Raw genomic sequence first — 13,455 nt, 5'->3', positions numbered from 1 at the left:
ATTAAAAACCTCCCACAAAATAAATGTCCAGGCCCAGATGGTTATACTAGTGAATTCTATCAAACATTCAAAGACTTGGTTCCTATTCTACTCAAAGTCTTCCAAAAAATTGAAGAAGAAGCAATATTTTCAAACACATTTTATGAGGCCAACATAACCCTCATACCAAAACCTGGCAAGGACGACACAAAAAAAGAAAACTACAGACCAATATCTCTAATGACTATAGATGCTAAAATACTAAACAAAATACTGTTAAATTGAATACAACAACATATTAAAAAAGTAATACATCATGATCAAGTGGGATTCATCCCAGAATCTTAAGGATGGTTCAACATACATAAAACGGTTAACGTAATACATCATATCAACAAAACAAAGATCAGAAAACACATGATCTTATCAAGAGGTGCAGAAAAGGCATTTGATAAAATACAACACAACTTCATGTTTAAGACACTCAACAAAATGGGTATAGAAGGAAAGTATCTCAACATGATAAAGGCCATATATGGTAAACCATCAGCCAACATCATATTAAATGGCATAAAACTGAGGACTTTCCACCTTAAATCAGGAACAAGACAGGGTTGTCCACTCTCTCCACTCTTATTTAACATGATGCTAGAAGTTCTGGCCAGAGCAATCAGACAAGAGAAAGAAATAAAAGGCATTCATATCAGAAAAGAAGAAGTAAAGGTATCACTTTTTGCAGATGATATGATCCTATACATCGAAAATCCCAAAGACTCCACAAAAAGATTACTAGAAACAATAAACCAATACAGTAAGGTTGCAGGATACAAAATTAACATACACAAGTCCATAGCCTTTCTACATGCCAACAATAAAATATTAGAAAACGAACTCAAAAAAATAATCCCCTTCATGATTGCAACAAAAAAATAAAATACCTAGGAATAAACATAACAAAGAATGTAAAGGACCTATATAATGAAAACTACAAAGCATTGTTAAGGGAAATCAAAAAAGATACAATGAGATGGTAAAATATTCCTTGTTCTTGGATAAGAATAATAAATATAATCAAAATGGCCATATTACCCAAAGCAATTTATAAATTTAATGCAATTCTTATAAAAATTCCTATGACATTTTTTAAAGAAATGGAACAAAAAATCATCAGATTTATATGGAAGTATAAAAAACCCTGAATAGCCAAAGCAATCCTAAGGAAAAAGAATGAAGCAGTGGGCATTACAATACCTGACTTCAAACTATATTATAGGGCCACAACAATCAAAACAGCATGGTATTGGCAGAAAAACAGACACTCAGACCAATGGAACAAAATAGAAAGTCCAGAAATAAAACCACATCTATATGGTCAAATAATTTTTGATAAAGGGGCCAAGAACACACAATGGAGAAAAGAAAGCCTCTTCAATAAATGGTGCTGGGAAAACTGGAAAGCCACATACAAAAAAATGAAACTTGACTACAGCTTGTCCTCTTGTACTAAAAATAATTCAAAATGGACCAAAGACCTAAATATAATACCTGAAACAATAAAGCACATAGAAGAAGACATAGGTACTAAACTCATGGACCTGGGTTTTAAAGAGCATTTTATGAATTTGACTCCAAAGACAAGAGAAATGAAGGCAAAAATAAATGAATGGGACTACATCAGACTAAGAAGGTTTTGTTCAGCAATAGAAACTGACAACAAAATAGACAGCCAACTAAATGGGAAATGATATTTTCAAACAACAGCTCAGATAAGGGCCTAATATCCAAAATTTACAAAGTACTTATAAAACTCAACAACAAACAAACAAAGAATCCAATAAAAAAATGGGAAGAGGATATGAATATAGACACTTCTCCCTGGAAGAAATACAAATGGCCAACAGATATATGAAAAGATGCTCATCTTCATTAGTTATTAGAGAAATGCAAATCAAAACTACAATGAGATACCACCTCACACCTGTTAGATTAGCTATTATCAACAAGACAGATAATAGCAAATGTTGGAGAGGCTGTGGAGAAAAAGGAACCCTCATACACTGTTGGTGGGACTGTAAAGTAGTACAACCATTATGGAAGAAAATATGGTTGTTCCTCAAAAAACTGAAAATAGAACTACCTTATTACTCAGCAATCCCTCTACTGGGTATATACCCCCAAAACTCCGAAACATTGATATGTAAAGACACGTGTAGCCCCATGTTCACTGCAGCATTGTTCACAGTGGCCAAGACATGGAAATAACCAAAAAGCCCTTCAATAGAAGATTGGATATAGAAGATGTGGCACATATACACTATGGAATACTACATAAGAAATGATGACATCGGATCATTTACAACAAAATGGTGGGATCTTAATAACGTTATACGGAGTGAAATAAGTAAATCTGAAAAAACCAAGAACTACATGATTCCATACATTGGTGGGACATAAAAACGAGACTAAGAGACATGGACAAGAGTGTGGTAGTTACTGGGTGTGTGGAGGAGGGGGGCATGGGAAGGAAGGAGAGAAAGGGGAAGGGGGAGAGGGAAGAGCACAAAGAAAATTAGATAGAGGCTGATGGAGGACAATCTGACTTTGGGTGATGGGTATGCACCATAATTGAATGACAAGATAACCTGGACATGTTTTCTTTGAATATATGTACTCTGATTTATTGATGTTACCCCATTAACATTAATAAATATTTATTTATTAAAAAATAACCTTAAAAATATAAAACATTCTCGTGTATTACAATCGATTCATTTCCTACCACTCATGTTCATGGTTGTGGGTGGCTGAAGCCAATCATAGCTGTCCTTTGGGACAATACCAAATTTTTATTGGATAATGCATAATGTACATGGGTCATTGTATGGCTCTCATGGAATTACATTTTAAAATATGTGGCATTCATGGCTCTCTCAGCCCAAAAGATTTCTGACCCCTGGTATAGATGGTAATAACACTGTGGAGCCAAAAACTGGTGAGCCATTTTTTATTTTAGATCACAACTGGTGGCTGAGTAAATACACACAGTAGGAAAACACTTCCCATTCCATTCAGGGCTCCCAAAGCCACAATTTTCTCCTCGTTTTCCTAGAATCAAAAACCCCACCAGCCTTATTCACCTCTGTTCCCCATCTCCTTCTCTGCATAAACTGGCTTCTCCTTCAGCATCCTGCCATCTTGGCTGCCTCTCTTCTGCAACAACGTGGTCCCTGCTAAAATGGCCTCCTAGCTCCTCCTTCTTCCTTCTTCTTATTGGCTGGAGAACCCCTCCTCCAGTACACATTAGCATAACCAAGCCCCTTCCCAAGCATGAAGGTAATTAATAGTATTACCTGGGCAATGAAATCACATGGTCAGTGTCCATTTTTAACAATAAAAATGAGCAAAACCATAAAATATAAATTTTACAAACTCATTTGCCCAACACTGTACATCTGCAATCCCCATCTCTCTGAAGTGCAAGCACTCAGAGCCTTCTATAGGCCATACACATGTGGCACTGTTATGCATCCACCTATCAATCAGGCCAAGGGCTTGCAGCCGGTAAACCTATGAGCAAGCCTAACACAGCTGCCCCACATGGAGGCTACACGAAGCCATCCTCAGCACCCAGGCTGATGCACTCAAATCAATTGAGTCATGGCTGTGGGAGAGGGAGAGAGAGGGAGAGAGAGAGAGAGAGAGAGAAGAGAAAGGAGGAGGGGTGGAGAGGCAGATGGTTGCTTCTCCTGTGTGCCCTGCCTGGGAATCAAACCTGGGGCATTCACATGCTGGGCCCACACTCCATCACTGAACCAACCAGCCAGGGCCTGACTTCATCCATTCTTAAGAAAAATTCTTTGACTTTTCAAAATTAACCATTTACGTTTCATTTTCATCCTGTCTTTACTATTTCCCTCCCTCCAGTCCTGATGTCCTAAGTCACCTCTCCCTTTTTATTGTTTTGGCTTTCACTTTTTTTCTATTACTTCATCTCTGCTAGATCCTACAGCCAGTAAAAGTGTTTAACATTAAAACACAACCTATCTTCTAACTTGTCACTTTCTTGAATTAAAAAATTAAAAAGAAATATGGACCTTTAATAATCCACACTTGATAGAGACCCCTCCAGGGGTCCCTGATGACATTAGAGCTGGCCATCTTTCTCCAGTCAGATTCCTTCTTCACTTCTCTGAGTAACCTGTTCCTACTTCTTTGATTGTGCTTTCCTGTCCCCTAACTGGCGTATACTCACTCCTTCTCTTCTTACTCATCCATGGGCATTGCCCAATGTTCTGTTGTAATGCCATTGGCTGAGGTCAGGAAGATTCACATTGGATTTGGACAGATGGTAGAGAAACTGCGGAACTGGAAAGTGTAGGGCTGCTATACCCATTTATCGGAGGCTCGCAAAGACAGGTGAGCAAATAAACAACAAAAGTGAAAGAGCTAATAAACAAAGAAAAATCTGTTATTCACAGTAAGGGCAATGGAGCAAGGAAAACCATACCTCATGGTGGCGGGAGAGCAATTTGGGAGAATCACTACCCAGGGAAAACACTCAAAGCCTTATATAGGCTATGCACACGTGCCTCTGCCACGTGCTCATGCATTAATCAAGTAAAGTGCTTGCAGCTGGTAAAGCTGTGACTAAACCTAACACAGCTGCCCCACACATAGTCCTGTAAGCTCTTCCCTAGTCTTTTCACCTTCTTCCTCAGTAATTGGGTGACCATACAATTTATTGCCCAAACTGGGACACTGTTGTCTGGGATGAATGCTAAACTGGGTGGGATTCTAGGACAGTAGTTATAAACCAGGACTGTTACTTTCCCCTAATCTTTCTCAGTCCCATACTTTTAACCCCTTATTGGTGGTTTCTACTTGTATGTTCATATTTTTTTTTCCTTTTTAAACCAACTATTCTTGATTTCCTTACTTTTGCCAATGGAGCTGCCATCTTGCAATGACTAAGGCTTGTAAACTTGGGTCATTTCTTAGTGTTTTCTCCTCTCTCCAGGTCTATTTATGTTTCACTTTATCCTTCCTTTCCATTTTTAATGCTATTATTTTATTTCAGACTTTTATCACTTCAATCTGGGACTCTTTTGGTAGTCTAATCCCAACCAACTTTTACAATTGTTTCTTCTCCTATTTATCCATGAACTCGATGTGTGATAGGGAATGTCTGCAGTGCTGTGGTGGAATTTACAACATACCTTAGCTTTTACTTCCAGCTTGCCCAGAGCTTTATGCTCAGCCAGAGATGAGAAATAGGGCTATGCATATGGCCATAGCTACCCAGAAATAGGTCACAACTCTTTGAAGTTCTTATGAACATCTCACTTTAAGAGCACTTTTTCTTTTTAAGATTTTTATTTATTTTCTCATTTGTCCCAACCACCATTGCTGCCTCAGGCAGATGTTAGTATTAAGCAACTTCTGCTGATTGTTTTTGACCAATGCCTTAAGGGGAAAAGCCCAGTTCCACTGAATGAGCTCTGAGTCAGGTCAAGTAAAAATGAGCCTTGGGCCTGACCAGGCGCTGGCGTAGTGGATAGAACATCAGGTTGACTTGCTGAGGATCAGGTTTGAAACCCTGAGGTCACCAGCTTGAGCGCGGGATCTCTGGCTTGAGCGTGGGCTTGCAGACATGGCTCCAGGGTCACTGGCTTGAGCCCAAGGTCACTGACTTGAGCAAGGGATCACTGGCTTGGCTAGAGCTCCCTGGTCAGGGCTCATATGAAAAAGAAATCAGTGAACAACTAAGGTGCTGTAACTATGAGTTGATGCTTCTCATCTCTCACTCTTCCTGTTTTTGTCTGTCTGGCTATTTCTCACTTGGGTGTGCCCACTAAAAAAAAAAGATGTTGAGCCATGGAAGTGGTGTGTCTTCAGGTAACTGCCAGACAAGTCAAATAGAAATATGAGGCTTTTGGGGGAACCCAAAATCTGTTCTATCCCCCCAAGTTCTGAAAAAGATGATTTTGGAAATTTTCACTAGTTTCCTTATTGCTTTTACGGGAGGAGTGTATATTTAGAGTTCTTCACTCTGTCATTGCCAAGTCAGAATCTGTGTGGAATGTTTTGTTTTCAGTTTCCATGTTAGGAAATTCTATTCATCAATTCTGAATTTGTAGACCTTTCCCTGACTATAGAAGCTGAAAGAGATGTTTCATTTTAAAATTTCTCTAGTACGTTGCACATACCACTTATTCCATTGTCTGGAAACTTCATGTGCATACAAATAACTGCCAGGGATCTGGGTTCAGTAGAGCTAGAAGAGGGCTCAAAGATCTTCATTTTTAAACATGTTCCAGGGGATTGGCATGGTAGCAGTTCATGGGCCAAATTTTAAAAACACTATTCTTGGTATTCATAGTACCTACTATATACCAATTTATATTATATATATATATATATATATATATATATATATATATATATATATATATATATAATTTTATTTTTTGAACATCTGTACTTCTCTATTAAAAAAGAACTCTTTGTGTACAAGAACAATGTCTCCTCCTGAATTCCCAGGAGCTTCAATATATTACAGGCAGCCATCTAAAAGGTTGCTGAACGAATCAACAAGTAAGAGCATTGTTTTCATGGGCAATATGTTTTCAGTTCCAAGCTATGACTGGCCAAGTAGAACTTATGGAATTTGGAAGCTCCCTGGTATGTGTGTGTGTATATGTGTGTGTTTATATATATATGTGTGTGTGTGTGTGTGTGTGTGTATTTTCTTTTTTTATTTAACTTAACAGGGTGACATTGATCAATAAGAGTACATAGGTTTCAGGTAAACATCTCGATAGCATCTGAACTGTTGATTGTGTTGTGTGCCCACTCCCTCCTGGTATATTGAAAATTTGCAGCAAATTGTTTCTTTATTAAGGAGGAAGTTGCTTTTGCAGATATTTATTTATTTATTTTTGGTTTTTATCATTTTATTTGTGAAAAGTGCTTCTAACAAAAGGGCAGCTGTAAAATACAGACACCTCTGCAACAGTGACTTGTTGTTTTTTTTTCTTAAAGTGAAAGTGGGTGGAATCCTAAGAATCAAAGCATAGATGGGACAACTCAGGAACATCTCCAAGTTATTTTCAGGAAACAGTAACAACACAAAGTTGAATTTCCCAATCAAGGAACAATTTAACTTTTCTTGTGGATGCATCACAACCCCCGTATCCCTTTAGAGGGAAAGCATAACTTATTATTGCAAACCAATGACTCCACTACAAGAAACACCTTAGGACATAGTTTTGAATCACATCTGTCTACCTGCAAAGCACAGGGTTGAAATGAGGCAAATACCCACAAAAAACAACATAAAACCCCTCAACTGAGGACAAAGGTTTGTCAGAAAGTGCCTGAGCTGGAAAGGCTAGAAGATCATTAAACATTGCATACAAAGTGTATCTAAGACCCAGTTTGTGTTCATATATGGGTTAACCAGCTAGTTTTCACCTTGATGACTAAGTTCATTTATTCATATAGACAGACAAAACTAGCATTGCTCTATTAACAGCTACTGACATACTGCTTTGTCTTGAAAAATCTATTTGCCACACCAGGCTGAAACCACTAAACTAAGGACTAAGGTTAAGGATGCTGCATTTATGCAGGAATGGGAAGCTTATCACACTCACACCCACACATGCCAAGTCTGTGAGCTCTTGTGAGTTGGCTTCCAACTTTGCCTCTCTTATGCCACTATTATCTTTCATGTGTTCTTCACCAATTTTCCTATCATACTAAATATAATAAAAAATCTCAAGACATTTGCACCTGGTTATGGCTACCCAGTAGTTATTCCTTCTGTGCAATTAAACAAGAGACCAAAACCACAGAACAAGTGCACGGGGTGGGGACTGCAGGGAAGGGAACAGATATAAAAATATGGATGTGCAAATTTTACCAGAGACCTCAAGTGTCCACCTCCTCTGTCTGTAACAGAAGTGATTGCCCTATTTCAGGTCTTCACCCATCATTGCTATTCTTGGACTCCAAAGCATGTCCAATGCTGCTACTTTTGAACCTGGGGTCCTCAAATGAGTGCACAAAGTCCACAACAATACCCCCCAACCATGTGAATCTGGTTGAAAACAGATTACGCCACAAACCTACACTAACTGACAGTGAAATTTGTGTTACAAAAGAACTAAATTAAGTTTATTTTTGTGACTGTTTTAATCAGTGAAAACAGCATACTCCTTGGGGAAAGGTGAGGGGTTGAGAATACAGGCCCTGGGTGAAATTACGTCAGCACCTGGAGTTGGTAGCCTGCTCAGGACAGAAGCGTGTCACTGCCACACCAGCAACCAGGGACAGCCACTGTTTTGGCTCAGCAGACCAATCTGCGCTCCAGACAAAGCTGCTATAGAGCCAAGTCTTCCAGCTCATCTTGAAACAAGTCCCCCTCATCTTCAGAGTCTGTCAAATCATCACCCCCACCTGCAGACAAAAGCAACATCTCACCCAGCTCAAAGGGGACAACTTCTTGATTGTTGTCAAAGGCATTGCTGTTCTCTCTTTTCTCAGTGAGCTTCCAGGAGTGGTTCCTTCATTAGGACCAGTATCTGCTTGATGTTCCCAATTTCCATCTCTGTGGCTCCACTCTATGGCCATGAGGGTATGCATACTTGTAAAAACAGTTCCCTCCAAATGGGCAGCTCCCAACATCCTTCATCAAAATACCTGTACGTAGTCATGGCTGGCTGGCTCAGTGGTAGAGCATCACCTGAGTGTGGATATCCCGGGTTCAATTCCTGATCAGGGTGCATAGAAGAAGTGGAATGTGGGAGGGAATCTGTCTCTCTGCCTCCCTGCCTCTCACTTAAAAACAAACAAAACTAACTAACTAACTAAACAAACAAACAAAAAAATAAACACAAAATGCTGCATGCCTTGTTGCTCATTGCCTCCTTGTATTTCTGAATGAGTTTCTGCTTCTCTTCTTTCTCCTCCAACTAGTACTCACTTGGAATGACAAAGTTAGATGTGATTCAGCATTCTGGGCAGGGCTTTATGATTTTGCTCTCAAATTGCTTAGCACTCCTTCACTTGTGAATACATTTGAGACAGTAGGTGTGGTTGCAGTTAGAGAGGATCTCGAAGTGGCACTTGCTGGGGTTGGCTTTCTCGTAGACCACCTTCATACAGATGCCACACACCATGACCATACTGCGCTGGATGGCAAATGAGAGCTCCATGTCCTTCTCATGGGCCCCAGATGCAAGATTTTATGTGTTGTGATCTCTGTGTAGCATATACTGCATGGAGGACCTGCAGTCCACACAAGTCACCAGAGTTTCCGTGAAGATACACACAATTGTCTCTGTATGGGTACTCCCTCGCTGCCACATAGAAGCAAAGATGCTTCTTGGTTTCCACGGTTGTCTGCTTCTTCTGTGAGTTGTCCATGGTCACTGTGAGGGTTCTTCAGTACAACAAGGGGCCTATGGCCACAGTAGGGCAGCCCAGGAAAAATGACATTCACCTGGTCTTCTGAACCAGCTCCTATAGTTGCAAAGTTTGAATTTCTTGACTCAGACTTGCCCATATTCATTTATTTATTTTTATTAAAATTTTACTTAGAAAATTAACTTTAACAGGATGACATTGATCAATAAGAATACATAAGTTTCAGGCAAACATTTCTATAGTGTTTGCACTCTTGATTATGTTATATACCCATCACCCAAAGTCAAATCATTTTCCATCACTTTATATTTGTCCTTCTTTACACCATTCCACTCACCCCTGCCCTCTTTCCCCTCCCCCATGTCTCCTTCCTCTTGGTAACCACTTTACTTTTATCTATGTCTATGAATCTTGGTTTTATATCTCACCTATGTGTGAAATCATACAGTTCTTAGCTTTTTCTGATTTACTTATTTCTCTCAGTATAATGTTCTCAAGGTCCATCCATGTTATCATAAATGTCATTATGTAATCATTTCTTATGGCTGAGTAGTATTCCATTGTATATATGTACTACATCTTCTTTATCCAATCCTCTATTGAAAGTACTTAGGTTGTTTCCATGTCTTGGCTACTGTGAATAATGCTGTGATGAACATGGGGGTGCATGTGTCTTTATGTACCATTGCTTTTGAGTTTTTGGGGTAGATACCCAGTGGAGGGATTGCTGGGTCATATGGTAGTTGTACTCTTAGTTTCTTGAGGAACCACCATACTTTCTTCCATAATGGTTGTACTAATTTGCATTCCCATCAGCAGTGGATGAGGGTTCCTTTTTCTCTACAGCCTCTCCACCCCTTGTTATTACCTGTCTTGTTGATAATAGCCAATCTAACAGGTGTGAGGTGGCATTTTGTTACACTTTTGATTGGCATTTCTTGAATAGCTAAGGAAGATGAGTATCTTTTCAAATATCTGTTGACCATCTGTATGCCCTCTTGTTAGAAGTGTCTGTTCAGGTCCTCTCCCCATTTTTTTTTCCTGAAGTTGGAAACGGGGAGACAGTCAGACAGACTCCTGCATGCGCCCGACAGGGATCCACCCCGGTATGCCCACCAGGGGGTGATGCTCTGCCCATCTGGGGCATTGCTCTGTTGCAACCAGGGCCATTTTAGCACCTGAGGCAGAGGCCATGGAGCCATCCTCAGCGCCCGGGCCAACTTTGCTCCAGTGGAACCTTGGCTGCGGGAAGGGAAGAGAGAGACAGAGAGGAAGGAGAAGGGGAGGGGTGGAGAAGCAGATGGGCACTTCTCCTGTGTGCCCTGGCCGGAAATTGAACCCAGGACTTCTGTACACCAGGTCGACACTCTACCACTTAGCCAACTGGCCAGGGCCCCTCTCCCCATTTTTTAATTGGATTGTTTGCTTGTTCATTGCTGAACTTTGGGAGTTCTTTATATATTTTGGATATTAACCCCTTATTAAAACTGTTCTTTGCAAATAACATCTCCCATTTAATTGATTGCCTATTTGTTGTCAGTTTCTTTTTCTGTGCAGAAGCTTTTTAGTTTGATATAGTCCCATTCATTTATTTTTGCCTTTATTTCCCTTGCCTTTAGAGTCAAATTAATAAACTGTTGTCCATAGCCAAGGTCCATGAGCTTAGTATCTATATTTTCTTCTATGTAATTTATTGTTTTGGATATTATATTTCAGTCTTTGATCCATTTTGAATTAATTTTTGTGCAAGGAGATGAACTGTAGTCAAGTTTCTTTTTTTTTTTTTTTTGCATGTGGCTTTCCAATTTTTCCAGCACCATTTACTGAAGAGGCTTTCTTTTCTCACTGTGTGTTTTTGGCTCCTTTGTCAAAGATGATATGTGAATATATGTGTAGTTTTATTTCTGAACTCTCAATTCTGTTCCATTGGTCTTTATGTCTGGTTTTCTGCCAATAGCATGCTGTTTTGATATTTGGATAATTTGAAGTCAAGTAGTGTGATACTTCTGACTTTATTCTTTTCCCTCAGGATTGCTTTGGCTATTTGAGATTTTTTATGGTTCCTTACAAACTTGGTAATTTTTTTGTTCTATTTCTTTAAAAGACTATGTTGGGATTTTGATGTGAATTGCATTAAATCTGTATATTGCTTTGGGTAACATGGCCATTTTAACTATGTTGATTCTTCTAATTCATGAACATAGAATATTTTCCATTTCATTGTATCTTTTTAAATTTCTTTCAGTAATGTTTTGTAGTTTTCAGTATATAGGGCCTTCACATCCTTTGTTAAGTTTATTCCTAGGTATTTAATTATTTTGTTGCAATTGTAAAATGAATTATTTTTTTGAGTTCATTTTCTAATGTTTCAGCATTGGCATATAGGAAAGCAATAAACTTTTATATATTGATTTTTGTATCCTGCAACTTTACTGTATTGTTTTATTATTACTAATAGTTTTTTGGTGGAGTTTTTGAGGTTTTTTATATACAGGAGAATGTCACTTGCAAAAGTGATACCTTTACTTCTTCTTTTCCAATATGGATGCCTTTTATTTCTTTCTCTTGTCTAATCACTCTGACTAAAACTTCCATAACTATGTTAAATAAGAGTGGAGAGAGTGGGCAGCAATGATGTAGGTGGGGCTGCAGTCATGTTGGGGGGGGCGTGTTGTGAAGGCTTTATGGCTTTGGCCTTTCAGCTTCAGCTTTCTGGCTTTAACAGCTCTAGCAATGTGATCTCAGGTTTTTGGGCTTTCCTTCCCATGTCTCAACAGACCTGGGGATCAGACGTAGAGCATCTCTGTTCTTCAGTGGAGAAAGTGACCCTGGATAGCTAGCTTGGGGGTTTGTTTCTGCCATTCTCAGTACCACAGGTGATGGAGGTGGGATCTGGGAGATTAGGGGCTGTACTTCAGCTTTCTCTGTCTTTGCTGAGTGCAGGCTGCAGGCAGACAGTGGAAACACTGGCTCTGACCCTGCACTCTGGCCACTTTGATTTATCTCCCCTTCTGCCCCTGTATCTCATTGCTTCTCCCAGCAGAGGGAGACTCATTTACTCTGAGTTTTCATCTCTGTACCCCTCAGACAAAATCAGAGAGTCTGTGCTTCCCTCCTCCCCCTTATCCAGCAGAGAAAAAAAACCTCGATCACTTCTGGTTTGTCTCCTCTCCTCTCCAAAGCTCACCACGAATACATTTTTATCTTTCACCCCCCCCCTTTGCCCTGCCCCATCTTTAGTCCATTTGGTGCATGGATTATTCAGGCAGGCCTGTGAGCCCAGCTGGGACTCCTTTGCTGTGTTATAGTTGTTAAATTTGTCAAAATTTCAAGGGGAGAGATCAGAAGTATCTCTTAAGTCACCGTTACTCTCCTGTATTCATTTCAACAACCAGTCCAGCTACTGATGAGAGACTTGAGAAAGCAGCAAGGGATGATTTTGCAGTGGTAAGGGATGATTTTGCAGTGGTTTGCTATATTTATATCTGCAGCAATCTCCATAAATACAATACCCTTGCTGGTAGTACTTGCACACTACACTGTATGGACTGTCAGAGAGGTCATGCAAGTAGTGACAGTTATCTCCCTTCTTACAAACCCCATGCATGAAATACTTGCTGGTGACCTGTTCAGCCTCCTATGCATCCCCTACCCCCCCCCCCAACTTCCCAGGAAGGGGAGGTGACTGTGGGGGAGGCCGCTGCCAACACTGCTGTTGCTTCTGCTCCTGATGGTTTGGCAGTTGTTCTGGGAGCTGCAGCCTCCACCATCACTGTTTATCCTACATAGGAACGGTACCAGAACTTCCAGATCACATAGTTTCAAGCAGGCTGTGGGGAGAAGGTGGTGAGGCAAGGGGATGAGAGAGGAAGGAGACTGAGCGATGACTCGGTCCCCTCGGCACTGCGGTGCTTCTCTTCACACTCTTCGCACTCTTCACAGATATTCAAACTGAGAAAAATTACTTCAGTTGTTTTTGAAAATTATTTTCTTGAGAAGTGCTAAGTAGTCAAACTTTAGCAAAATGCACAAATGAAGAAACTTCTG

General features: G+C 39.9%; 1 pseudogene; it reads right to left on the bottom strand.

Annotated features, from left to right (window-relative positions):
• Positions 1-8,362: 8,362 nt before the first annotated feature.
• Positions 8,363-13,178, bottom strand: LOC136391701 (E3 ubiquitin-protein ligase makorin-1 pseudogene; annotated as a pseudogene).
• Positions 13,179-13,455: the final 277 nt, after the last annotated feature.

Source organism: Saccopteryx leptura, chromosome 2 (assembly GCF_036850995.1).
Source record: "Saccopteryx leptura isolate mSacLep1 chromosome 2, mSacLep1_pri_phased_curated, whole genome shotgun sequence".
Lineage (NCBI taxonomy): Eukaryota > Metazoa > Chordata > Mammalia > Chiroptera > Emballonuridae > Saccopteryx > Saccopteryx leptura.
This window is presented reverse-complemented; position numbering and strand designations above follow the sequence as displayed.